General features: G+C 41.1%; 1 protein-coding gene and 1 non-coding gene across 2 annotated transcripts in view; both read right to left on the bottom strand.

The window, feature by feature from the left end:
• Window positions 1-24,931, bottom strand: part of MYO1E (myosin IE) — a 244,103-nt gene that overhangs the window by 201,427 nt on the left and 17,745 nt on the right. The gene's annotated exons all lie outside the window — the stretch shown is intronic.
• Window positions 11,666-11,769, bottom strand: LOC117071640. The gene has a single exon (XR_004432408.1). It is a non-coding gene; the product is annotated as a U6 spliceosomal RNA (small nuclear RNA).

Genomic DNA, 24,931 nt, shown 5'->3' with positions numbered 1-24,931 from the left:
CAGTGTGAGAATCAGAGAGGTTAAAGGACTTACCTAACGTGCCATAGCTAGAAAGTGGTGTCGAGCTGCGACCAGAGGTCCTGAGAATCTTATGATCAGTCCAGTTCATTAGATACCCAGTAGCAATCCTAAATGTGCATTGTTGGAGGAAAATGGACCAAAGACTCAGAATGTAAACATTTGGGGTAGCCCCAAACCAAAAGAAATTTGACATCCACTCAAAAGAGCTGCAGGAATACTTTCAAGAACATTCTAGGACCTCTGAAAATCACAGGGCGGTAGGAAGCCCACCCAAACATTCCCACAATCTAGCGTGCCTTCCAAGTTCACCGTCTCATATGACTCCATCTGAAAACTGCCAGCCGTCAAACACCGGACAGGCCAACTTCCTGCATAACCACCACTTTTTGATTCTCTCTTAAGGTCTTTAAAAGAGCAAACCACAGCTATTCTCACTTCCCAGAACCCTTTGCTGATTACAGTGTGAGATCAAATCCCCATGGACAGGGCGGACTGGTATTTCAAACATGAAACACTGGAATGCAGATTAATAATTTACCAATGACTGTAAACAAATATTGTTCATGGAGGGAAAAAACTTCTCGCTTTTAAATGGGAACTCAGTCAGATTATCTCAGTACTTTAAGAGGCAAACTGCAAAATACCTTCTTAGAATTCAATATTTATTAATGCTGGTGGTTTGTTTTTTAAGAATTAATCATTCCCAGCTTCAATATTCTGCTTCAGCATAAAGTTCATTTATTCTGCATGTGGATCTCTGTATTCTCTGCCCAGATAAATTAATACATATTCCAGAGTCTGGGGCCACGGTCAATGAAAAACCACAGCAAATTCCTAAGCAGTAATAGATATTCCACATGGCTTGAAATGGCTGAAGGAGAATTTTTTTAAGGTTAAGAATCAAAGTGCTGTAATTGAAGATCTTAAAATCAAGCAGCAAGGGATTCTCAAGGTACCTAATGTTGACTACAAGGATCATTTAAGGTAAACTTCCCTCTCCTCATCCTTCCTTGCTCACCTCTAATCCAGTTTCCGGCTTTAAGAGTGGAACATAGTTGACATTAGGTCAGTGATGTTAACTTAAATTGGCAATGCAAGGTAAAAAGTAGCAGGTGAAGTAGGTAGAACTCAATTACTTGCAAAAAGTAAATATCCCCAAATATTCCCAAGGTCTATCAGGTTTTTGCCTAATTCAATCTATAGGTACACGGTACAGGGAGGTACTGAAAGTTACAATAATAGTCTTTTGTAGGTAAATTCCTAAGCAAACTGCTTTAAAAACCTATCCTTGATTCAACTTGAGGGTATTTACAATAGCACCCTCCATTCCATTTAATATTGTAAGTGCACCTGTCCCATCTTTATGAAAATCATGTAGAACAGGAGTCAGCAAACTACAGCCTGTCAGCCAAATCTGGCTCAATGATATATTTTTTATTTTTATTGATTTATGTTGGTTTTTTGAGACCGACTCTTGCTCTGTCACCTCGGCTGGAGCCTAGGTGACATACAATCATGGCTCACTGCAGCCTTGACCTCCTAACCTCAGACGATCCTCCTGCCTCAGTCCCCACAGGTAGCTGGGACCCCAGGCATGCACCATCACACCCAGCTAACTTTTTAAAAATCTGTGGAGATGGAGTCTCCCTATGTTGCCCACGCTAGTCTCGAACTCCTGGGCTCAAGCAATCCTCCTGTGTCGTCCTCCCATAGTGCTGAGATTACAGGCGTGAGCCACCACGCCCGCCTGATTGTTTTTGTAAATCAAGTTTCATTAGAAGACAGCCACGCGATTTCATGCTACAATGGCAGAGGTGAGTAGCTGTTGACAGAGACTGTATGGTCCACAAAGCCTAAAATATTTACTATCTGGCCTTTTACAGAAGTTTGCTGACCTGATGTAGGACCAATGAGGCAAACCTTGAAAGATGTGACAGTGGTCTTGCTCGGTCCACAGGTGTACTCACTATATTATGGAAGCAGTATGTGGCAGGCCTTTTAAATCACAAGGACCTTCCTTTTCAACCCCCCATCTACAACTGGGGAGACGTATCTTTGAACTAAGGGAAGAGCACTGGTATGAGAAATCAGAGGTCAGCAACATGTCAGAAAAGAAACAATTAACAACCAAGAAACTGCCCCATATTTCAGATGAGATGGGAGAGGTGGAACAATATATGCAAATGGCAAGAAAAAGACAAGATACACTCTCCCCTCCTAGAGATTGCAATCAACTTGATTATCAACACCAGCCCCAAATTGTTTCTTATTACAAAAGTATGTAGACACATCACTCTACCACTCCAAAAATACTGAGATGGAAAGAAATGAATCCCAGATATTCATATTCCTTCCACTATCTAAATTTCATTAGGTTAACAGCTCAGTAGCACACCTTTAAAAAGGATAAATAACTCTGCTAAGTAATACCTGTCAGTCATTTTCACCTTGATGAAAATTATTAATATTTCAATCAGATTTTGTTTTCTGTTTATATGTAGCTAGTTCTGGCTCTATAATTTCACGGTTTGATTTCACTGCATGCAGCTCTCTTTTATTATTGCAGGGCAAGGGTGATATTCAAAAGAGATGAAAGGAAATAAAGACTAATTTTAAAACAAGGATAAAGTGAAACTAATTCAAGTGGAATGAAGCCCAAGGGCTCTCTTCTTTAGCCTGAAATCTAGGTTCTAGATAAAAATTGGCATGCGTATAAATTAAATTAAAAAGCAAAAGTATCCTACGATTTTGCAGTAACTTAGCCTCTCCTTCCTTTGCCATTTTGTGTCCTAAAACAACTCTGTCCGTAGAAATATATACCATAGACATTATTTCCATTTTGCAGAAGAGGAACTGTGTTGTCTGAGAGGTTGCTCAAAGTCACGGGTAAGGGAGAATTCAAAGTCTTCTAACTGCTGCTACTTCTTTTGTGAGACAAGTGTGTGATACGATTTACCATGTCCAAGAATGCTGCCGATTTAATGGGAAGAAATCCTAGGCTTTTGTACAGCAACACATTTACCTTCTCAAAATTAAAAAGTAAACCCATTATTTACAAATTACAACTTGCAATTAGATGGGAAGAAGTAAGCATACTGATCCAGGATTTCCATTATGTGGCCGACACTAGGGAGGTCACGTCCATTCACATTAAAATACACAGATTACTAACCTGACAGCAGCAGCAGTCCACAGACAGGTGTTTCTAGACGTAATGTCCCCTGTGCAGGATTGTCACAAGCAGGATTGTCATTGATCCATCTGATGCTACAGCCACATAAACCAACTTTCCCCATCACTTAGGTCAGGCCTTTATGCTACTACTGAACAGAAGAGAGTTCAGGAATTGACTTTGCTGGTGTTCAATTTTTTTTTTTAATTTAATTTTTTAGAGACGAGGTCTCACTATGCTGCCCAGGCTGGTCTCAAAGTCCTGAGACCAAAGCTCAAGTGATCCTCCCACCTTGGTCTCTCAAAGTGTTGAGATTACAGGCGCGAGCCATCACGACCGGCCCTGGGATTCTACTGGATGCAGCCAATTTCGCTGTCAAGATTGACTCCATGCTGTTATTCAATCAGGTGTTTCCTATTGTGTAGACAAACCTAACAGCTCTCCATCTTAAAAAGGAGTGAGGAATTGAGCTGGACAGAGGTATGCATTCCAAATTTTTCTTTCCTTTTCATAAAGACTTCATCATCTTATTTATCTGGATTGGCCATACACAGTAATCTCACTAGCTGACAGTTGCTTAGCAAACACAACCGAAGGACAATCCACTAAGAAATGTCACATTTCTTTTAAACTCTGAAATCCTATATCGCAATTCCACACCTTGCTTTTCAAATTTCTGTTTTAACTATCCAGCTTCATCACTATCTACTTTCTTTCTTTTTTGGAGACAGGGCCTCGCTCTGTTACCCAGTCTGGAGTGCAGTGGTGCAATCTTGGCTTGCTGCAGCCTTGAACTCCCAGGCTCAAGTATCCTCCGCCACAGCCCCGTCTGGAGTAGCTGGGTACAGGTACGCCACCGCACCTGGGTAATTTTTGTATTTTTTGTAGAGATGGGGTTTTGCCCTGTTGGCCAGGCTAATCTCAAACTTCTAGGCTCAAGCGATCCTCCCATCTCGGCCTTCCAAAGTGCTGGGATTATACGTGAGAGCAAGGTATCTACTTTTGAATATAGTCCATCTACTCACCAACCTTCCACACCCACTGTGAAATTTCTACTACCACCCACAACCCTACCACACAACACTGGACCTATTTCCCATTGGTGAGTGGGTATCCTTCCTCTGAGCAAACGGACTTCCCACTTCTTTCTAGATCCATGCTTTTCCTGCCTTGTTTTCAGCCTCTAGTTTTTCTTGCTTTTTTCTCTCTTTATTCCTATGCTTATAAGTTGAAAGCTAAACCACAAGAGTTCAGTAAATATTTTTTGAGCTTCCACTATGCATCTAAGTAAACATTTCAGAACCAGCATATATCCTCATAGGAAAGAGCTACTTCTTCCTCTGAAACTCCCTGGAAATATGCCCAGGTAATAGGGAAGCACATGAAAGGTAAGTGACTTCCTGACTGAATAGACCAGCTGCACTCAGTTTTGTGGCAGCGGATATAAAAGAAATATGAAGAACCTCTTGTCAGTGGGGCACAATGACTCACACCCATAATAGCAATGCTTTGGGATACCAAAGTGGAAGGATCGCTTGACATCAGCCCAGGCAACACAGTGACACTCCATCTGTACAAAAAATTTAAAAATTAGCCTGGCATGGTGGCACATGCCTGTAGTTCCAGCTACTCAGGAAGCTGAAGTAGGAGGGTCACTTGAGCCCAGGAGGTTGCGGCCGCAGTGAACCATGATTGCATCACTGCACTCCAGCCTGGGCAACCGAATGAGACCCTGTCTCAAAATAAATAAATAAGTAAAAATAACTAAAAGTATAATTGGAATGTTTATAACACAAAGAAATGATAAAGGCTTAAGGTGATGGATACATTTATCCTGATGTCATTAATACGCATTGTAGGACTGTATCAAAATATTGCATGTACCCCATAAATACATACACCTACTTTGTACCCGTAAGTTTTTTTCCTTAAAAAAAACAAATACATGACCATTTTAGACGACTCCTGACATACACACAGAAAAATGCTACCAAACGTCCTCCTTTTCCATTATGGTCACAGCATATTTCCCCCACTGGGGACAAAGTAGCAGAAACTGCTATAGGACCAAAGTAGAATCAGATGGTATCAATAAAACTGCCAACTTCATCCAAATATTCTCCAAAGCTTATGAAGTCTCTGAAAGACAATTATACAGAGATCACTTGGCAAGGGCTTTCTTTTGCAGCCCTTTCCAGTCACAATGCCGGGTCTTTGGGTTCAGCCTGGCAGAGTCAAAAACAGAAGGAAATCTGACAGAAATTTACCAACTCTTCCACACTGACTACGAGAATGATTTACTTATGAGACTGGCATATATGTCTCCCTCATTCTGCTCTGTCCACTTGTATGTCTCATGTACAGGTCAGAAACCTCACAGGGAACTGCCGAGCAGACAAAGGAAGCTTCTTTGCAAAAAACACATCCACCAACTCCTCCTTGCTAAGAATATCCCCGAGGAAGTTCTAACACATTTATTAGTGTAAAGATTTAACACAAAGATTGTCTCAAAGAGAACATTCACAGCACAACGGGTCAAACCATGAAAGAGAAAAACAAGGGCATTCTTGCGGCACCTAAGCCTACTCAGAATAATCTTTATTCATTACTTGCATAGCTCATGGCTTTATATTTTTATTATTAAATAAAGTGCAATTTTGATGTTAAAATTTAAGAAGAATAAAGAACAAGATTTGGCACCACTTAGTGGATATATGTACTATCCTTGGTATGTAGTAAAAGGTGGACCAGCATCAAAGAGTGTGAAAATGACTCCAGACTACTCTCAGACACTTCAGCTGGCAAGCACAGGCTGCTACAGTAAGAGATGTAATCTGCCAAATACCACAGAATGCAAGATTTTAGGGATTTTGAAAGAAGCAAGTGATGATTCAGTGGCCACATCAGGAGAGCATGTTTTTTGCATCAGTAAATCTGTGCCGAATATGAATAATAATAAAAAACCCACTTGGTTCTACCTCAAGGGCTGCTTTTCACCATTGTCCCACACATAAGCCAGGGCTGGAAAAGTAGAAGAGACCTGGCCAGGCTTGCTCTCAGATCTCTTTGAAGTCCCCCACCTGTTTTCCTAGCTACTTGGAGGCCACGATGGACTTACATTTAAACTATATTAGACTTCATGCCCCAGAGACAGGCCACTGCTAAGCAGCCTGAGCATTTGTTTACCAATTAACTTAGGCCAGCATTTTGGGAGGTGGTGGGAGAGACACGGATGCATTCAAATGACTACCCTTGGATGTCAGGAAAGAACCTGTATCATCTGAAGCCATGTGTAGTCCTGATTCAAACAGAGGAAGGAGTGTCACGGGCCGTAAGCAGTGCTGTCTGCACTTGTTTTGATGGTTTTCCAATGAGAACCCGGCTGTGTGCCGTGGGCTCTCTCTGGTCACACAAAGAAACAAGTCCTTCAGTAACTCAAGTGTGCTATCCACTCTCCTACTATACCCAAAATATTAACACAAAAGCAAAAAAAAAAAAAAAAAATCTTGAAACTTTTTCTGGGATTAAATAAAACTAGGCTGGGTGCAGTAGCTCAGGCCTGTAATCCCAGCATTTTGGGAGGCTGAGGTGGGCAGATCACTCAAGGCTAGGAGTTTGAGACCAGCCTGGACAACATGCCAAAACGCCATGTCTAAAAAAATACAAAAATTAGCTGGGTGCGATGGCATGCTCCTGTAGTCCCAGCTACTCAGAGGCTGAGGCAGAAGAATTGCTTGAGCCCAGGAGATGGAGGTTGCAGTGAGCCAAGATCATGCCATTGCACTCCTGGGTGATGGGAGTGAAACCCTGTCTCAAAAAAAAGAAAAGAAAAAACCCTAGATTCAAAGGGACATAAATACATAAGGTAAATAAAGTTTATTTATGTCCCTTTGAATCTAGCTGTCAGACTTTCATAAGTATCTTTTATTTTTAAAATTATGTGTTTTTAATAGTACTTGAATTTTGGACATGTGTCGGACCATCTGAGAATTCTCTGATACCTCCAGTGATTCACACGGTATACCCCTAGTTTTGTTTGTTTGTTTGTTTGTTTTATACTTCTAAGTTCTGGGATACATCTGTAGAACGTGCAGGTTTGTTACATAGGTATACACGTGCCATGGTGGTTTGCTGCACCCATCAACCCGTCATCCACATTAGGTATCTCTCCTAACGCTACCCCTCCCCTAGCCCTGCAACATCCCAACAGGCCCTGATGTGTGATGTTCCCCTCCCTGTGCCCATGTGTTCTCATTGTTCAGCTCCCACTTATGAGTGAGAACATGCGGTTTTTGGTTTTCTGTTCCTATGTTAGTTTGCTGAGAATAATGGTTTCCAGCTTCATCCATGTCCCTGCAAAGGACATGAACTCATCCTTTTTTATAGCTGCATAGTATTCCATGGTGTATATGTACCACATTTTCTTTATCCAGTCTATCATTGATGGGCATTTGGGGTGAGAACCCCTAGTTTTAAAACAAATCTATGCTTATAAAATAACCTCCTTGCATTTATTGAATTGTACAGTTATTGAACTCTTTATCTTTTATAAAGCACTTCCATTTATTTCATTTGATTCTTATTGAAGTGTTTTATTATTATGAATATTTCCATTTTACAGATGTAAAAATGGAGGGAACTGATCTAAGATGACAAGAGCCAGGACTCAAACCAGGGCTCCACACTCTAAATTTCTACTGAATAATTTTTAAGTTTCCTAAGTTTACTACAGGTATGAAAACAAAACATATAAAGGCAATTATGATGAAACCTGCTGTGCTCAGGAAAGGGGCTGTGTTATCCGTATCTATAACTGCTGAGCTTGATTGTGATTTTTCTAAACATGAACATTCATCAGATATAATTCGTATAATATAAAGCACATGGGTTTATTCTGTTCTACAATTTCGCATTTGGCAGAAAATAGAGCTTTAGCCTACATTATGAAACTTAAAAGAACATTCAAACTACTATAGTCAAAAATATTTTGCTCGGCTGGGCACAGTGGCTCACGCCTGTAATCCCAACACTTTGGGAGGCCAAGGCGGGCAAATCACTTGAGGTCAAGAGTTTGAGACCTGCCTGGCCAACATGGAGAAATCCCGGCTCTACTAAAAGTACAAAAAATTAGCCAGGCGTGGCGGTTTGCGGCTGTAATCTCAGCTACTCGGGAGGCTAAGGCAGGAGAATCGCTTGAACCCAGGAGGTGCAGGTTGCAGTGAGCTGGGATCACGCCACTGCACTCCAGCCTGGGCAACACAGAGAGACTCCATCTCAAAAAAGAAAAAAAATCTCGCTCACAGAGTTCTTATAGGACAAAGTAAAATCGAAGCTTAGATATATCTTTACTCAACAAGGCAAATCACTTAAACATACATTTCCCCGTCCATGATGTGGCTAATATGGTTAAATTAAGCTCCTTTTTTTCCCTCCTACTCAACTGAGAAATGTCAGTTAAGAGTGTAAACTAATCAAACAAAATCGTTCTAAAGGAAGTAAGCTCTGTGGTCTTCACAGAGTCAGGTACTAAGTATAACTAAAGTGGCCCTATATTGACAATTGCATTATGAGGCAAACCAAGTAGAAGTATTGAAGTCTGAAAAAAAACCACAAAAATGAATAGATTGCTTAGGAATTTGGTAGCTGTCTTTACTTACAACTGGATTTCTATTTTCATTAATATAATTTTTTATAATAGCTATATAAACTAGATCAGTATTGACTTTTTTCTTTTTTCTTTTTTTAATTTATTATTATTTTTTGCTTGAAAGAGGAGTTGAAATGTCTTCCTCAGCACATAGTATGTTCCTGACTCCCAGATCTGTGCCGAGCAAACTTTCTGAGTTTTTCAACCTTGGTCAATGAGAGGACTGTGTTTATCATAAATCCACGAAGGGATATTATCTGCTGAACTGTAGAGAACAGAGAAAAATGTTTCTTCTCTGGTTTTAGAACATGTCCTCTTAAGCTTGCTCCACAAAACACTCAGCCAACCCTGCCTGCTAGATGTCCTCAGTGCTGAGCCAGGACTGTCTCTATGGGCTCTCAGGAGTGTTGGGGCTGGTGACCACCCAGCCTGCTAAGCTGGGAAAAACAGTAGGGGAGTTTCAACCCTTGCTAACCTGTAACCACTTCCCACAGGCAGGAGGAGCAAGGTCCTTGAAAACCCATTTAGGTAAAAATTTAGAATGCTATGGGGCAAACAGTGCAAGAGAACCAAAGACAGGGGTGAAACTACCTACAAAGGTCTATCAACATCTAAAAATAGACATTTAAACAATAAAGAGTACACTGTATAAAGAAAACATCAGGCTAGGCGCTGTGGCTCATGCCTATAATCCCAGCATTTTCGGAGGCCGATGTGGGTGGATCACCTGAGGCCAGGAGTTCAAGACCAGCCTGGCCAACATGGCAAGACCCCGTCTCTATTAAAAATACAAAAATTAGCCGGGCACGGTGGCACATGCCTGTAATCCCTACTACTCAGGAGGCTGAGGCAGAAGAATCGCTTGAACGTGGGAGACAGAGGTTGCAGTGAGTCGAGATTGTGCCACTGCATTCCGGCCTGGGTGACAGAGCAAGACTCTGTCTCAAAAAAAAAGATTAGAAAAAAAAGAAAATGTCAATGACACATTTTATTCATCTCGAAGTAGCAAGAATGGGTACTAAACTCTTCCATTTTATTGACCATCAATAGACAGAAACCTTTCAGGGCCTTCCTCTCCGCTGGTTCTAATGGATGGTGTGGAATGATACATAGTGCTTGGATACAGATTTTATGTGTAATAAGATGTTTTCCTGTTCCTGATTTTCTAACCAAATATTTGACTGACCTTCTGGTTTCCAAATGCAGACAGAAATGTAAGATAACTTGGTTATTTGGGGTACAAAACCTTTGACCTAACTGACTCCATACTGTAGAATTGGTATTTCTCAAGTTCACTCCCTTGATATTCAGAGTAGTCCAGCCTCCTGTTGACCGCCTTCATCCAGAACACAGCCCCTCCCAAGAGACACAACAGGGCAGCTCTGGGCATGTGAGGCTCCCATCCCAGACATTCTTCATGTTGATTCATCTATTTTTTCTCTCCTAATAGGGTTGTTCAGTCACCTACTTTCCTTCTCGTTCCTATAGTCAACTTGCAATTAAAAGGTCTCCCTACTAAGAATTTTAAAAATTCAGTCGTGTATGGTGGCTCCAGCCTGTAATCCCAGCACTTTGGTGGCCAAGGCCTGAGGACTGCTATGAGCCCAGGAGTTGAAGACCAGCCTAGGCAGTATAGCAAGATACCTTCTCTACAAAATATATATATACATTTTTTTCTTTTTTTTTCTTTTTTTTTTTAAATGACAGAGTCTTGCTATGTCGCCCAGGCTGGAGTGCAATGGCACAATCCCAGCTTACTGCAACCTCTGCCTTCCGGGTTCAAGCGATTCTCCTGTCTCAGCCTCCCTAGTAGCTGGGATTACAGGTGTCCACTACCATACCCAGCTAATTTTTTTGTTGTTATATTTTTAGTAGAGACAGAGTTTTGCCATGTTAGCCAGGCTGATCTTGAACTCCTGACCTCAGGTGATCTGCCTGTCTCAGCCTCCCAAAGTGCTGGGATTACAGGCACGAGCCACTGCACCTGACCTCTACAAAATATTTTTAAATTGGCTGGGCATGGTGCTGTGCAACCTGTAATCCTAACTACTCAAGAAGCATGAGGATTGCTTGAACCCAGGAGATTGAGGCTGCAGTGAGCCATGATCATGCCACTGAACCCCAGCCAGGATGACAAGCGACACCTTGTCTCAAAAAATAGTAATTTTTAAAACCCAGCTTGATATTTAAATTAAATAAGGCAAACTTTTCACATAAAACTTGTTTTTCTTGATGTTCTATTTCCGTGATGTGCTCTGTTCTTGTTTTACTTTCTCTAGACAGTCTAATTTCTATGGAATATTGGAAGGAGAAGGAAAACTGTCAGGAAAAAGTAATACTTGAGTTGGTTTTCTATGATGTCACTCACTGTGTTTTTACCATGTGTAGTGTCGAATAACAGTAGCATCAAATGACATGTTTACAACTGCCTTTGCAAATAACTGCCGTTTCTAATTCCTCCTTACTATTTTTTATTTCTAATTTGCTTGGACATTTAATGTCAAAATTAAAACTAACTTTATAATGTTTGGTTTTTATTCTGGAAAAAATCAGGAAGGATTTAAGAAAAATCTTCAAATAATATAAAATTCATTTTAATGTTTAATTTTGGTGTGTATATAAGTAGGTATATATGGATATTTTGATACAGGCATGCAATATGTAACAATCATATGATCAAAAATGGGGTATCCACACCCTCAAGGATTTATCCTTTGTGTTTCAAACAATCCAATAATATTCTTTTAGTTATTTTTAAATGCACGAATTATTATTGATTATAGTCACTCTGTTATGCTAAGAAATACTAGATTTTTTTTTCAATAAAATTTAAAATATACTTCATGAATTTGCATGCCATCCTTGTGCAGGAGCCATGCTAATCTTCTCTGTGTCGTTCCAATTTTAGTACATGTGCTGCCATGAGCATGCAAATGCTAGGTCTTATTCATTCTTTCTAACTATTATTTCTAACTATTTCTTTGTGCCCATTAACCATAACCCCTGTCTCCTCAATCCCCCTTCCAGCCTCTGGTAACCATCATTCGATTCCCTATCTCCATGAGTTCAATTGTTTTAATTTTTAGCTCCCACAAATAAGTGAGAAAATATGAAATTTGTCTTTCTGTGCCTGGCGTATTTCACTTAACATAATGACCTCCAGTTCCATTCATGTTCTTGCAGATGACAAATGACAGGGTTTCATTCCTTTTTATGGTTGATTAGTACTCTGTTGTGTATCGACAGATGATTTCAGTCATCAGTTGATGGACACTTAGGTTGATTCCAAATATTTGCTATTATGAATAGTGCTAGGATAAACATGGGAATACAGATATCTCTTCCATATGCTTATTTCCTTTCTTTTAGGTTTACACCTACCAATGGAATTGCTGGATCATAAGGTAGCTAGCTCTATTTTTAGTTTTTTGAGGAACCTCCCTTCTGTTCTTCACAATGGCTGTACTGATTTATACTTCCACCAACAGTGTATGAGAGTTCCCCTTTGCCCTTTTCTTCACATCCTTGACAGCATTCGTTATTGCCTGTCTTTTGGATAAAAGCCATTTTTACTTGGGTGAGATGATATCTCGTTGTAGTTTTTATTGGCATGTCTCTGATTATCAGTGGTGTTGAGCACCTTTTCATACACCTGTTTGCCATTTGTATGTCTTCTTTTGAGAAACGTCTATTGAGATTTTTTGCCCATTTTAAAATCAGATCATTAGATTTTTTTCCTATAGAGTTATTTGAGCTCTTTCTATATTCTGGTTATTAAACCCTTGTGAGATGGAAAATTTGCAAATATTTTCTCCCATTTTGTGGGCTGTCTCTTCATTTTGTTGATTTTTTCTTTGGCTGTGTGGAAACTTTTTAACTTGATGTGATCCCATTTGTCCAAAAAATCTTTGCCTAGACCAATGTCCTGGAGCCTTCCCAATGTTTTGTTTTAGTAGTTTCATAGTTTGAAGTCTTAGATTGAAGGCATTAATCCATTTTGATTTGATTTGGTGAAGTGTGTTGCTTGTCGGCAATACATCCTTGAGTCTTGCTTCTTATCCATTCAGCTATTCTATGTTTTTTGATTGAAGAGTTTAGTCTATTTACATTCAATGTTACTACTGGTAAGTTAGGCCTTACTCCTGCCATTTTGTTATTTGTTTTCTGGTTGTTTTGTGGTCTTCTTTTCCTTTTGTCCTTCTTTCCTATCTTCTTTTAAGGTGATTTTCTCAGGTGGCACATTTTAATTTCTTCCTTTTAATTTCTGTGTACCTGCTGTATGTTTTTAGATTTGAGGTTACCATGAGGCTTGCAAATAACATCTTATAACCCATTATTTTCAACTGATCACAACTTAACACTGACTGCATAAAAAGCAAAAAGAAAACTAATAAAAACTCTATAATTTTGTCTCCCCACTTTTTCACTTTTTGTTTCTATTTATCTTATTGTACTCTCTATGCCTTGAAAAGTTATTATTTTTGATGGATTCATCCTTTCATCTTTCTATTTAAGGTATGAATAGTTTACACACTAAAATTATGCTGTTATAATATTCTGTGTTTTTCTGTGTACTTACTATTACCAGTGAGTTTTGTACCTTCAGATGATTTGTCATTGGTTGTTAACATCCTTTTCTCTCAGATTGAATAACTCCCTTTAGCATTTCTTGTAGGACAGGCCTGGGGTTGATAAATCCCTCGGCTTTTGTTTGTCTGGGAAGGTCTTTATTTTTCCTTCATGTTTGAAGGATATTTTTGCCAGACATACCATTCTAGAGTAAGCGTTGTTGTTGTTGTTGTTGTTTTAATCCTTCAGCACCTTATGCCACTCTCTCTTGGCCTGTAAAGTTTCCACGGAAAAGTCTGCTGCCAGACGTGTTAGAGCTCCATCATATGTTATTTGTTTATTTTCTGTTGCTGCTTTTAGGATCCTTTCTTTATCCTTGACCTTTGGGAGTTTTGTTATTACACGCCTTGAGGTAATTTCCTTTTAGTTAAATCTGCTTGGCGTTCTATAACCTTCTTGTACTTAAATTTTGATGTCTTTTGTTTGGGAAGTTCTCTTATTATCCCTTTGAATAAACTTTCCACTACTATCTCTCTCTCTCTGTACCCTCTTTAAGGCCAATAACTCTTGGATTTGCCCTTCTGAAGCTATTTTCTAGATCTTGTAGGTGGGCTTCATACTTTTCAATTCTTTTTTCTTTTCTCTCCTCTAACTGCGTATTTTCAAATAGCCTGTCTTTCAAGCTCACTAATTCTTCTGCGTGATCAGTTCTGCTACTAAGAGACTCTGATGCATTCTTCAGTATGTCAATTGCATTCAGCAGCTCGAGAATTTCTGCCTGATCCTCTTATTTCAATTTCTTTGTTAAATTTATCTGATAAGATTCTGAGTTCCTCCTCTGTGTTACCTTGAATTTGAGTTTCCTCAAAACAGCTATTTTGAGCTCTCTTTCTGAAAGGTCCCATATCTCTGTCTCTCTGGGACTGACCCCTGGTCAATTTATTTCATTTGGTAAGGCCATGTTTTCCCAGATGGTTTTGATGCTTGTGGATATTCATGGGTATCTAGGTATTGAAGAGTTAAGAATTTATTGTAGGCTTCACAATCTGGAGTTGTTTGTACCCATCCTTCTTTGGAAGGTTTTCCAGGTATTCAAAGGGACTTGGTTGTTATGATCTACGTTTTTGGACACCACAGCCATATCTGCATTATGGGGTACCCCAAGCCCAGTAACACTGTAGTTCTTGCGGACTCGTAGAGGTACTGCCTTGGTGGTCTTGTGTAAGATCCAAAAGAACTCTCTGGATTATCAGGCAGACTCTTGTTCTTTTCCCTTACTTTTTCCCAAACAGAGTCTTCCTCTCTGTGCTGAGATGTGTAGAGCTGGGGGAAGGGTGACACAAGCACCCCTATGGCCACCACCACTGGGACTGCAGGTCTGACCTGAAGCCAGCACAACACTGGGTCTTGCCCAAGGCCTGTGTAAGTATCTGGCCTATGCTCCCTCAAGACCCTAGGGCCCTACAATCATCAAGTGGTGAAGCCAGCTAGGCTTGTGTCCTTTCCTTCAGGACAGCCCTGGGCCCAGGTGAGTCCATAGATGCTATCAGGGAACCAGGGTGTGGAGTCAGAAACCTTAGAAATCTACTGAGTACTTTATTCTACTGTAGCTAAGCTGGCACCAAAACCACCAAAGTCCTTCCCACTCTTACCTCCCACCTTTCCCCAAGCAGGTATCTCTTCCCATGTTCTCCAACCCACAGGCCCATGGGGAGTGCTGCCAGGGAACCACCAATCAATGAACATAGTATTTAGATTCAACAAATACAAGCAGTCATTAGCCAGTTAATACGCACTAGACTCAATCGGTACTAGAAGACCAAGATCTCAAACTAGCACATCATTTTTTAAAAATCAACTCATCTGTTTGCATATTGACAGGATATGACCATAGCTTTCAAAATAACTTGAAGTACTTTATTTAGAAAGACGAACAGAAAAAATTTTAAATGCCTAACTTTTTATGAAGAAAAAAAGAACATCAAGAAAAGAAAGCAGCTTGACCAATTGGGTAGACAGAGGAGCCACTTCTCCCTAAAGATGAGGGACTTCAGAAGCCACAGCAGATTAAACATATTTAGCCCCACTGGAAGCTCTTTTCCAAAAGCAATCAGGTAACAGTACACAGAAAGGCTAACAGATCAGAAATGCAGTTGAAGTATTTAAATTAGAAAAAAAAAAAAACCTAAGCAAAGTGCAGAATATTGCATAAGAAATATAGCACAAAAACGCAAAGGTACCAGGACTGAGGTTTAACTCTTACCACATATTACCCTCTCTGAGCATCAGCTTTCTCTTGGGGAGCCTCAAAATCCTATGCTCAAGGGATTCTCCTGCCTTTGCCTCCTGATTAACTGGGACTACAGGCACATGTGCCACCACACTCAGCTAATTAAAAAAATTTTTTTTAGAAATAGGGGTCTTACTATATTGCCCAGGCTTTACTAGCTTATTAGAACCCAGGGGGTTAAGCATTTACCTTTAACTTTGGCTTTTAATCTCCTGTCAAAAAATAGAACTGCCTAACTACTCTTATACCTCCTGTGATACAAGATGATTGAGGAAAGACAGGGAAATGCAAAGAGTGAGGTACCAGGGATGGGACATTGCTAACAGCTCACATCCCCTCACTCAGGGAATGGAGGGGTATTTAGCCTGTGGATGCTAAGGATATATAGGATATTCACCAATTCTCAGAGTCTCTAAGGCCTTCTGTGAGTTATCCACGGTTTAGACACGTCTGGATTAAAGAGTTACTGTTACTTTCCTCTGCTTTCACATAAAACTTCCTTAAAGCTGTGACAACAATTCTGGGGTAGAGGGATGAGGTTTTATCCAGCAATTGCATTGCTCTCTTTCTAAAAGACTTTCAAATGCAGCTAACACACATGGAGGTAGTACTTCCAAATGCATGTGAATATCACTTTATAGTTTGCAAAATGATTTTTATATAACTGGTTCTTAGAATTATTTGATTCCTGGAATCATCCTTTTTTCCTTCTGAGATTATAAGCAAAGGCCTGGTTCGCACTTCTGAATCCCTCATTCAGCTAGGCAGAATTAACACATCTTTCCCCTTCTTCCACTTGTGCTTTCTCGACCTTAGGATGACAAGGTGCATCACTGAACATCCAGCTCCCGACCAGGGAGCTATTCAGAAGCACAAACTGCAGGCTGTGTCCCACCATGGACACCAAATGGACCACATTTAGCCCAGACTCAGCTCCTTCTGCAACTCTGCCAAAGAGCCTCCGAGTGACGGCCCCAGAGCCCAGGCCACTCTGTTCATGAAGAAGAGTGCACTGGGACACTTGAGGAGAACCCGTTTTGTCTGTTTTTGAAGCAAGAGTGAAAAATGGAATGCCTCAGAATGCTACAATCCCTCTATATTCAGGTGAGTGAGATTCCTGTAATTCCATGGGTTATGACATGATATCCATTAAATTATAAGAACTACGGATAAAATTATTAATATTTTCAAAAGACAATGTTATAGGAAATACTCCATTCAAATCAGGAACAAGGGTTATAAAATGCCAGTAATAAACTTAAGAAATGGGGAAGATGGCTGGGCATGGTGTCTCACGCCTGTAATCCCAGCACTTTTGGAGGACCACTAGAGCCCAGGAGTTCAAGACCAGCCTGGGGAACATGACAAAACCTTACCTCTACAAAATAAATAAATAAAATTAGCTGGGCATGAAGGCACACAGCTGTAGTTCCAGCTACTCAGGAGGCTGAGATGGGAGGATCGTTTGATCCCAGGAGGTGGAGGTTGCAGTGAGCCCTGATCATGCCACTGCATTCCAGCCTGGGTGACAGAGCTAGACCTTGTCTCCAAAAAAAAAAAAAGTGAAATAATTGTGTAAAGAAAAGCATAAAGACGAATGGAGGCCCCTGAAAGAAGGGCTGATGGGGATGGACACTGTTGTCTGTGGATGTAAGGCATCAGTTACAAAGACGTTCACCTTCTCAAAGTGCTCTAGAGCAGCGGTTCCCAACCCCGGGGCCATGGACCTGTGCTGGCTGTGGCCTGTCAGGAACCTGGCTGCACAGCAGCAGGTGAGCGGCTGGTGAGCAAACATTTCCGCCCGAGCTCCGCCCCCTGTCAGATCAAAGCAGCACTAGCTTCCCATAGAAGCGCAAAGGCCATTGTGAACTGAGCATGCGCAGGGTCTAGGCCGCGCGCTCCTTACGAGAATCTAATGCCGATTATCTGAGGTGGAACAGTTTTCTCCCAAAACCATCCCCATTCCACACCCCAGGCTGCAAAGAAACTGTCTTCCACGAAACCGGTCCCTGGTGCCAAAAAGGTTGGGGATTGCTGCTCTAGAGGGTTCATGCTACTCCAACCAAAGTTCCAAAGAGATTTTGTTTTGGAACTTTGACACATTGATCCCAAATTTTATCTGGAAGAGTAAATGAGTATAAATTGCCAAGAACTCACTTAAAAAGGAACTTAATTAGTAAATTCTTGCCAAAAAAATATAAAAACATATTCTAAAACTAGAGTAATTATACAATGTGGTACTAGCAACTGGTTTAGGAATAAAGAAAAGGATCAAGGAAACAGAAGAGGCTAGAAACAAATGATAGATATGAATTTAACATAAGATAAAGGTGGCACTTCACAACAGAAGACAAAGAATGCACCGCTGAATAAATTATTTTTAGGACCACTAACCATTTGGAAAAAATTATACCCCTCCTTCACACCAGAAAAGTAAATTTCGGGTGACATAAGGAGCTAAAATTTAAAAATACAAAGAAGTTCTAGAGAAAATATGTATGTAGTTACATAATTTGGGGTTAAGGAAGACAATCTAGGAAAAGCAAGAAAAACACCCTGCTGCTTATGATCCAGACCCACGTCATTTTCAATTCCACACAGCTGTAAAGCAGCAGGTCCCCTTACTATCAGTTTTTCCACTGGAATCACCTGGAACCCTGGTGAAAAACAGATTTTGAAGCCTCATCCCAAACCAGCTGAATCACCTCCTCAGGTGGTTTTGATGGCTCGCCTTGTTTTGGAGGCCTCTGGTCTAGGGTCAACGCCAAAGTGGGGGTGAGGTAAGAGAATTCAGGTGGTAAAACTACCATAGCCTTGCCATCCACGAAACACCTCAGGCGCTAGTCACACAAAGGCTTAACTTTTGTAAAGTCCCCTGGGAACTAGTTTCCTATTTATTCAAGTCAGCTGTATTAAATAATACTCTCCCTAACCAAAAAAGCCAAAACCACAAAACTTCCTAAGTTACATGGTGTGTTACAGCATGGCAAAAATACATCCCAATCAGTTTGCATTTGGTGTTGCATCAAATTATGGCACAGCCAACAATGCTTAAACAGTGGCTCTCAATCTAGGCTGCTTTTAGGAACCACCCAGGAAGTTCTGAAAAGTAATACAGTTGTGTCTGAATCCTTTTGGTCTAGGATGGTGCCCAAGGGTTGTCATTTTTAAAAAGCACTACAGGTGAATTTTATCTGGATTAAGACCATTGGCTACATGTCAGAAACAACTTCTGTTCCCTGGAGTTCAATATCTTTCTTTTTTTTTTTTTTTTTGAGATGTTGTCTCACTCTGTTGCCCAAGCGGGAGCGCAATGGCACGATGACGGCTCACTGTAACCTTCGGCTCCCAGGTTGAAGTGATTCTCCTGCCTCAGCCTCTCCAGTGGCTGGGATTATAGGCATGCGCCACCATGCCCGGCTAATCTTGTACTTTTAGTAGAGACAGGGTTTCACCATGTTGGTCAGGCTGGTTTCAAACTCCTGACCTCAGGTGATCCGCCCGCCCAGGCCTCCCAAAGTGCTGGGATTACAGGCATGAGCCACCGTGCCGCCGAGTTCAGTATCTTAATGAGACACAAAAGCTTAAAGGGTCTAACACAAGGCAGACCATGGTGCATGAGGTAAGAACATTTCAAACTAGGTGCCATGGACATATGGAAGAGGAAGGTGTCTATCTGGGAAGGCTTGGGGGTCCAGGGGAGGGAATTTTGTTGAGCCTAGATCTAGAAACTGATCTAAGACTTAGATATGATGGAAGGACACCCAGGCAAGGGGAAAAAAGGGGATCACTTGAAACCTTATTAACAGTAATTATTAGTAATTATTTCATTTTCCTCCCATAACTTCTCATATGAACATCTTAAACATACATGCGTATGCCTCCTATATTTTTTCTACTTGCAATTATAATTTTCTAATGATTTTGTCATACTGCATATGAAATGGATATAATTATGTCTTTCGCTTCTAGACAAGGCTGTGCTTCCTCCAGCTCAGGGTTAAGGCAGAAAAAGGTGTCTTTTTTTCTCCACTCCCAGTAATGCACTATTACCAATCTACCATATAAAAAAGGGTAAACTGAACTGACTCTATTCAGAAAATTTCCACTCAAAAACCTTTAAATTACCCAGCCAGTTAGGGAGGAGGATGATAAGAAATCATCCTCATTCTTGCCAAGAATTTTTTCTAATAAGCAAACTATCCTGCCCAAATTCAGTGAATGCATTACTAATTAATTTCGTTCTGTGATGTCTGTTCTATATGATGATGATATAACTTTCTGCAAAACAAAAATTGAAGCACTCTACATCTGCCATCCATCCTTCCCCAAACTAAGAGATACGGAAGTTTGAGGCTGCGCAGGTCAAGCAGAGATGTGTCTATTTTCTTAAAGCATTTCTAACCTTAATTATTTTCAACTGAAGCATTTCCTTAACGGGCAACATGCAGCTCTTTCAAAGACAATCTATTAAAAGACTGGAGAGAAATGATATCATTTCCCTAAATTTCAGTGAGCCAGGACTCAAACAGGTTTGTTAGAAAAACACTAATGCGGTAATTCTATTGTTGCCTCTAACTTTAGGGCGATGTGGTAGAGTCAGAAAAGAGAGGTGGCTAGAACACAGCCTCAGTCGCCACCAGGTTGTGGTGTGTTACATAGTCCCAATGGTGGTATCTAAGGCATTTTATAATTTTCTTATTAATTGTCAATGCATCACCACTTGAATGAAGAGAATGGAAGCTATTCTTACTTCATTTTTTAACAAATGAAACTGAAGTACAGTGAAGTAATTTGTTTTACTCAGTTCCAGGAAACAATGTAGGGAGGAGGACCTCCTTCCCTGATCACCAGGCCGGCTCCTGCCTTTCCTCAGGGTGGAAGAGATCCACTGCTGCTGTCTGCTGCCTCACCTTCACACTCCAGCTACAGGATACACTGACTCAGTTTCATTACTTTCTATTCACCATCGTTGTACTCGTAGACATTCAGAAACGGGAGTCCCAAGAACTGAGCAGGAGAAGGAAAAGAATGTAGATAAAATTGAAAAGGACAAAGTACAGCCTCTATCATTCAATAAACCAGAAAAGACACAGGAGAATATAGTGTCTGCCCTCAGAGACTACATGCATTACTGAGAAGAAAGTGGGGAGAGGAGGCCAGATCCACAACTAACCATAATTCCCTAATATGAACTGTCAGATAACCAGGGACTGTCGAGAGTGTACAGGAATGTGGGAAGACCAAAAGGAAAGATGGTGAATTCTGAAAAATACAAAGAAATGTAAATTACCTCTGATCTCAAGAGGCTTACAGTCTATTTGGACTGTAAGAGACTGTATGAAAATGGATAACAATGCAAGATGACATAGTTTAGTCCCAAATAAATAACTCTATGACAAGGGCTACAATTTGGAGAAGGCAATGATCTCTATGAGTTAAATCAAAGGCTTCCAGGAAACGAGTCTTTATTTGTTGTTGTTGTTGTTGTTTGGTTGGTTTTTTGTTTTTTGTCTTTTTTGAGACGGAGTCTCGCTCTGTCGCCCAAGCTGGAGTGCAGTGGTGTGATCTCGGCTCACTGTAAGCTCCGCCTCCCGGGTTCGTGCCATTCTCCAGCCTCAGCCTCCTGAGTAGCTGGGACTACAGGCATCCACCACCCACCCAGCTAATTTTTTTGTGTATTTTTAGTAGACACGGGTTTTCACCATGTTAGCCAGGATGGTCTCGATCTCCTGACCTCATGATCCGCCCACCTCAGCCTCCCAAAGTGCTGGGATTACAGGCGTGAGCCATCGCGCCTGGCCTTACTTGGTTTTTTAAGGATTCAGATAAACAGCAAAAAAGGGAAAGGAAATCCAGTTACGGGAAATGGTCTGACCAAGGAGTGTATTCTAGGCAGACTATAAAACATAAACCTGAGAATAAGTTCATTCGTTCATTCAATCAATATTTAGTGAGAATCTACTGTGTACAAGCACTGTGCTAGGAGCTAATAGCAGGAACAAGGCATGTAGGCTGCCCTCATGGAGTTTATTTCAGAAGGACTACTGGAAAATCAAGGTGGATAAACGCAACCAGTAATTGGTGTAATTTAGACCATAATGCATTTTGGTCTTTAGACTGTTCACAGTAGGAACTGAGAGTTTTTAAGAGTGACAGGTGCAAAGCTGTGTTACTAGAAGATGATGTGCTGATGCTATTTCTGTGAATTACAGGGGGATAAGAGTGAAGACCACTTAAGAAACTCTTGTAATGTTCCCAGTGTAAGACAACGCACATCCAAACTGGGGTGGCCACTGTGAAAAGGAAGGGGGGGGCCCTGTGAAGATATACTCACAGGGCAGTGGAACTGGCAGGAGCAAGGCAGGGAGGGGAACAACAGACAAAGACACTACTGTCTCCAGCATAGATGCCTGGGGGAATTCTAAAAGGAAAACCAGGTAGAAGGAAAAGGTAAGGTGCAGTTCTAAAGCACCAGGACTGGAGTGTTCTGAAGGCTGAAGGGCTCTTTTTCATGCCCTTCTCTACTTTCATGCTATTGACAGTCCCCATTCTGGATCTCCTTTTTCTTCACTGGCCTGACAGAATCTGTTCTCAGTCTCTTTAGGAGAAGGTTTGATAGACTAGTTCAGAGGGATCAGTAATGGGAGAAAGTATGGCTGGACAGCAGCCGTGGAAGAGGCACCCCGGGTTGACAGGTTTTCCAAGCATGCTGTAGGCAACAACCTATTCTGTGCATCTCCTCAAAGACAGCTGGACTCTCTCCAGAATTGTCTAGGAGAAAAGTTTCCCTTGATTCCACTTGGAGGAATCGCTCTTTAATTCTTGGTTGAGCAGGATAATTAGAGATGATTGAGTCGCATATCTGAAGACTTGGGATATCTGGCACGTCCCTAAACTTGGAAGATGATATCCTGGAGGGCGGCCATCACACTTCCTCTGGGGAAGTGTTCCTGTGCAGTAGTGCTTTGCAATCACCTAGAGACCTTGTTAAAACACAGATCTGGAATCAGGTGTGGGTGGGACCTGAAGTTCTGCATTTCTAATAATATCCCAGGGATGCCCATGCTATTAGTCCATGGACCCACAACCTAAATATGCATGTGTCTAGAAGCAAACAGCTCCTCTTCTAAGCAGACCTTAGATTCAGATGACCAGGAGTTTAAATCCCCTCTCTGCCACTTTTCAGATGAGTGACCTTGAACAGGGTACCTAACTCATTTTCCTGTCTGTAAACCAAGGAAAATACTAATACGTACTTCAAAGTAAGTACAAATGCTGGATGATACAGAAGTGGTTTCTTAGTAATTGCTAGATCCAATAGCAGATTCCCTTCTATTCAACAGCATATTAAACTGTTAAATTCACGGAAGCATACCCAGCCCCCCTCAAAGGCTCTAAAGTCTGCAGAAGGAATTACCAAGAAAGCAAAGCACAGAACTCCCTCAGAAACTGGAGGAGCCATTGAAAACTCTTTATCACCATGTAATCCTGTACAATCACAAGCACTTCCGAAAACAGCATTATCCTGTATTTGTCTGAGTGATTTATAACGTTAAGATCGACCACATGATTTCCTAGCTCTAAATTTCCTAGACTCCGGTTTGCAGGCAAAGGAAGCATTTCTTTTCTAAGGAGGTCAGCACACCTAGATGTAGCCAACAGCAGTTGATTTAACTTTCTTCAACCTTCACATTTCCCTTCACATTTCTCAAAAGTTGGATCCCACCTGCATTAAAAATTACTGTCCTAGTACATTACAAAGTTATTCAATCTAAAATGTTTTGTTTATACTAAATTTATAAAAATGCATTTAAGCCAGGTGCAGTGATGCACGTCTGTAGTCCCAGCTACTTGGGAGGCTGAGGTAAGAGGATCACTTGACCCCAGGAGTTTAATTAAGGCTGCCGTGAGCTGTGATGGCACCACTGTACTCCAGCCTGGGTGACAGATAGAGACCTTATCTTAAAAAAAAAAAAAAAAAAGCATTTACAACATGAACCAGAATAGTCTTATACTTGATTCTTGGTCAAAGGTGAAGAAACAGGCCAGGTGCGGTGGCTCACACCTGTAATCCCAGCACTTTGGGAGGCCAAGGTGGGCAGATTACCTGAGGTCAGGAGTTCAAGACCAGCTGGCTAACATGGAGAAAACCCATCTCTACTAAAAATACAAAAAAAATAGGCGGGTGTGGTGGCGCGTGCCTGTAATCCCAGCTACTTGGGAGGCTGAGGCAGGAGAATCACTTGAACCCAGGAGGTGGAGGTTGCAGTAAGCCGAGATCACGCCATTGCACCCCAGCCTGATCAACAAGAGCGAAACTCCATCTCAAAAAAAAAAAAAGAAAAAAAAAGCAAAGGTGTAGAAACAAACCTCTACGTTTTGAAAAGCAAACCACAGCTCTGTAAACGTGAAATTTTTGTCCTGTTAAATGTCACCATTCCCTTACACACGTTAATCTTTTAACCCCCAAAACCTAAAGCATGTGAACATAAATGTAATCATAAATATCAGGCTCCAAAATAATCTACAGTTTGTGTGTACAGATAGAAAAAGTGTGCATATTTTATTTTTAAAATTACTCGCACTTTCTCTACCACACACTAAGAAAAACCCCCATTTGGAGAAAGCCACACCCATCACTAACGGGCTCCATCAACCTTTCAAAACAACACTAAGGGCAAACATTAAGAGCCATTCAAAACCAAGGGAAATGACAAGACATTTGAAAAAAGTTATCTCAATGTAAATGTAGCTACTGGAATTTGTGAGGAGCAGAATAAACAAAACAATTAAGCCATTAGCATGTCTCCTTTGAGACTGTCCTGGCCTTTGGAGGAGGGCAATACCAGATTCCTCTAGCGCAGGTGGGTGGTGCGTTGGCTTAAGGAAAAACACAGGCAGCAAATTTTCCTCTTTAAACCAGAACAGACACACAACCTTGGTCAGGAAATTCTACATTCTGAAAGTCCGTATCACCTAACAAGGAAAACCTTATCCTGGCCATGAATCTGGCAGTGATCTTTTATATCAGCAAAAGCAGCCTAACTCCTCCCCAAAGGTCAGAAAAGCCCTCACTTGGGGTCACAGGTCTGGGTGTCCTCAGGTGGCAGAACTCGAACAGGCTGCTGCCTCCATGCCAGGCGGGCACCTGGCATGTGAACCTAAATGTGATCATAAATATCAGTCTCCAAAATAGTGCCCAGGTGGACACCATTGCAATGGCTCTCTG

Source organism: Trachypithecus francoisi, unplaced genomic scaffold (genome assembly GCF_009764315.1).
Source record: "Trachypithecus francoisi isolate TF-2019V2 unplaced genomic scaffold, Tfra_2.0 Lachesis_group3, whole genome shotgun sequence".
NCBI lineage: Eukaryota > Metazoa > Chordata > Mammalia > Primates > Cercopithecidae > Trachypithecus > Trachypithecus francoisi.
The sequence above is the reverse complement of the archived record's forward strand: the minus strand, read 5'-3'. Positions and strand labels throughout refer to the sequence as shown.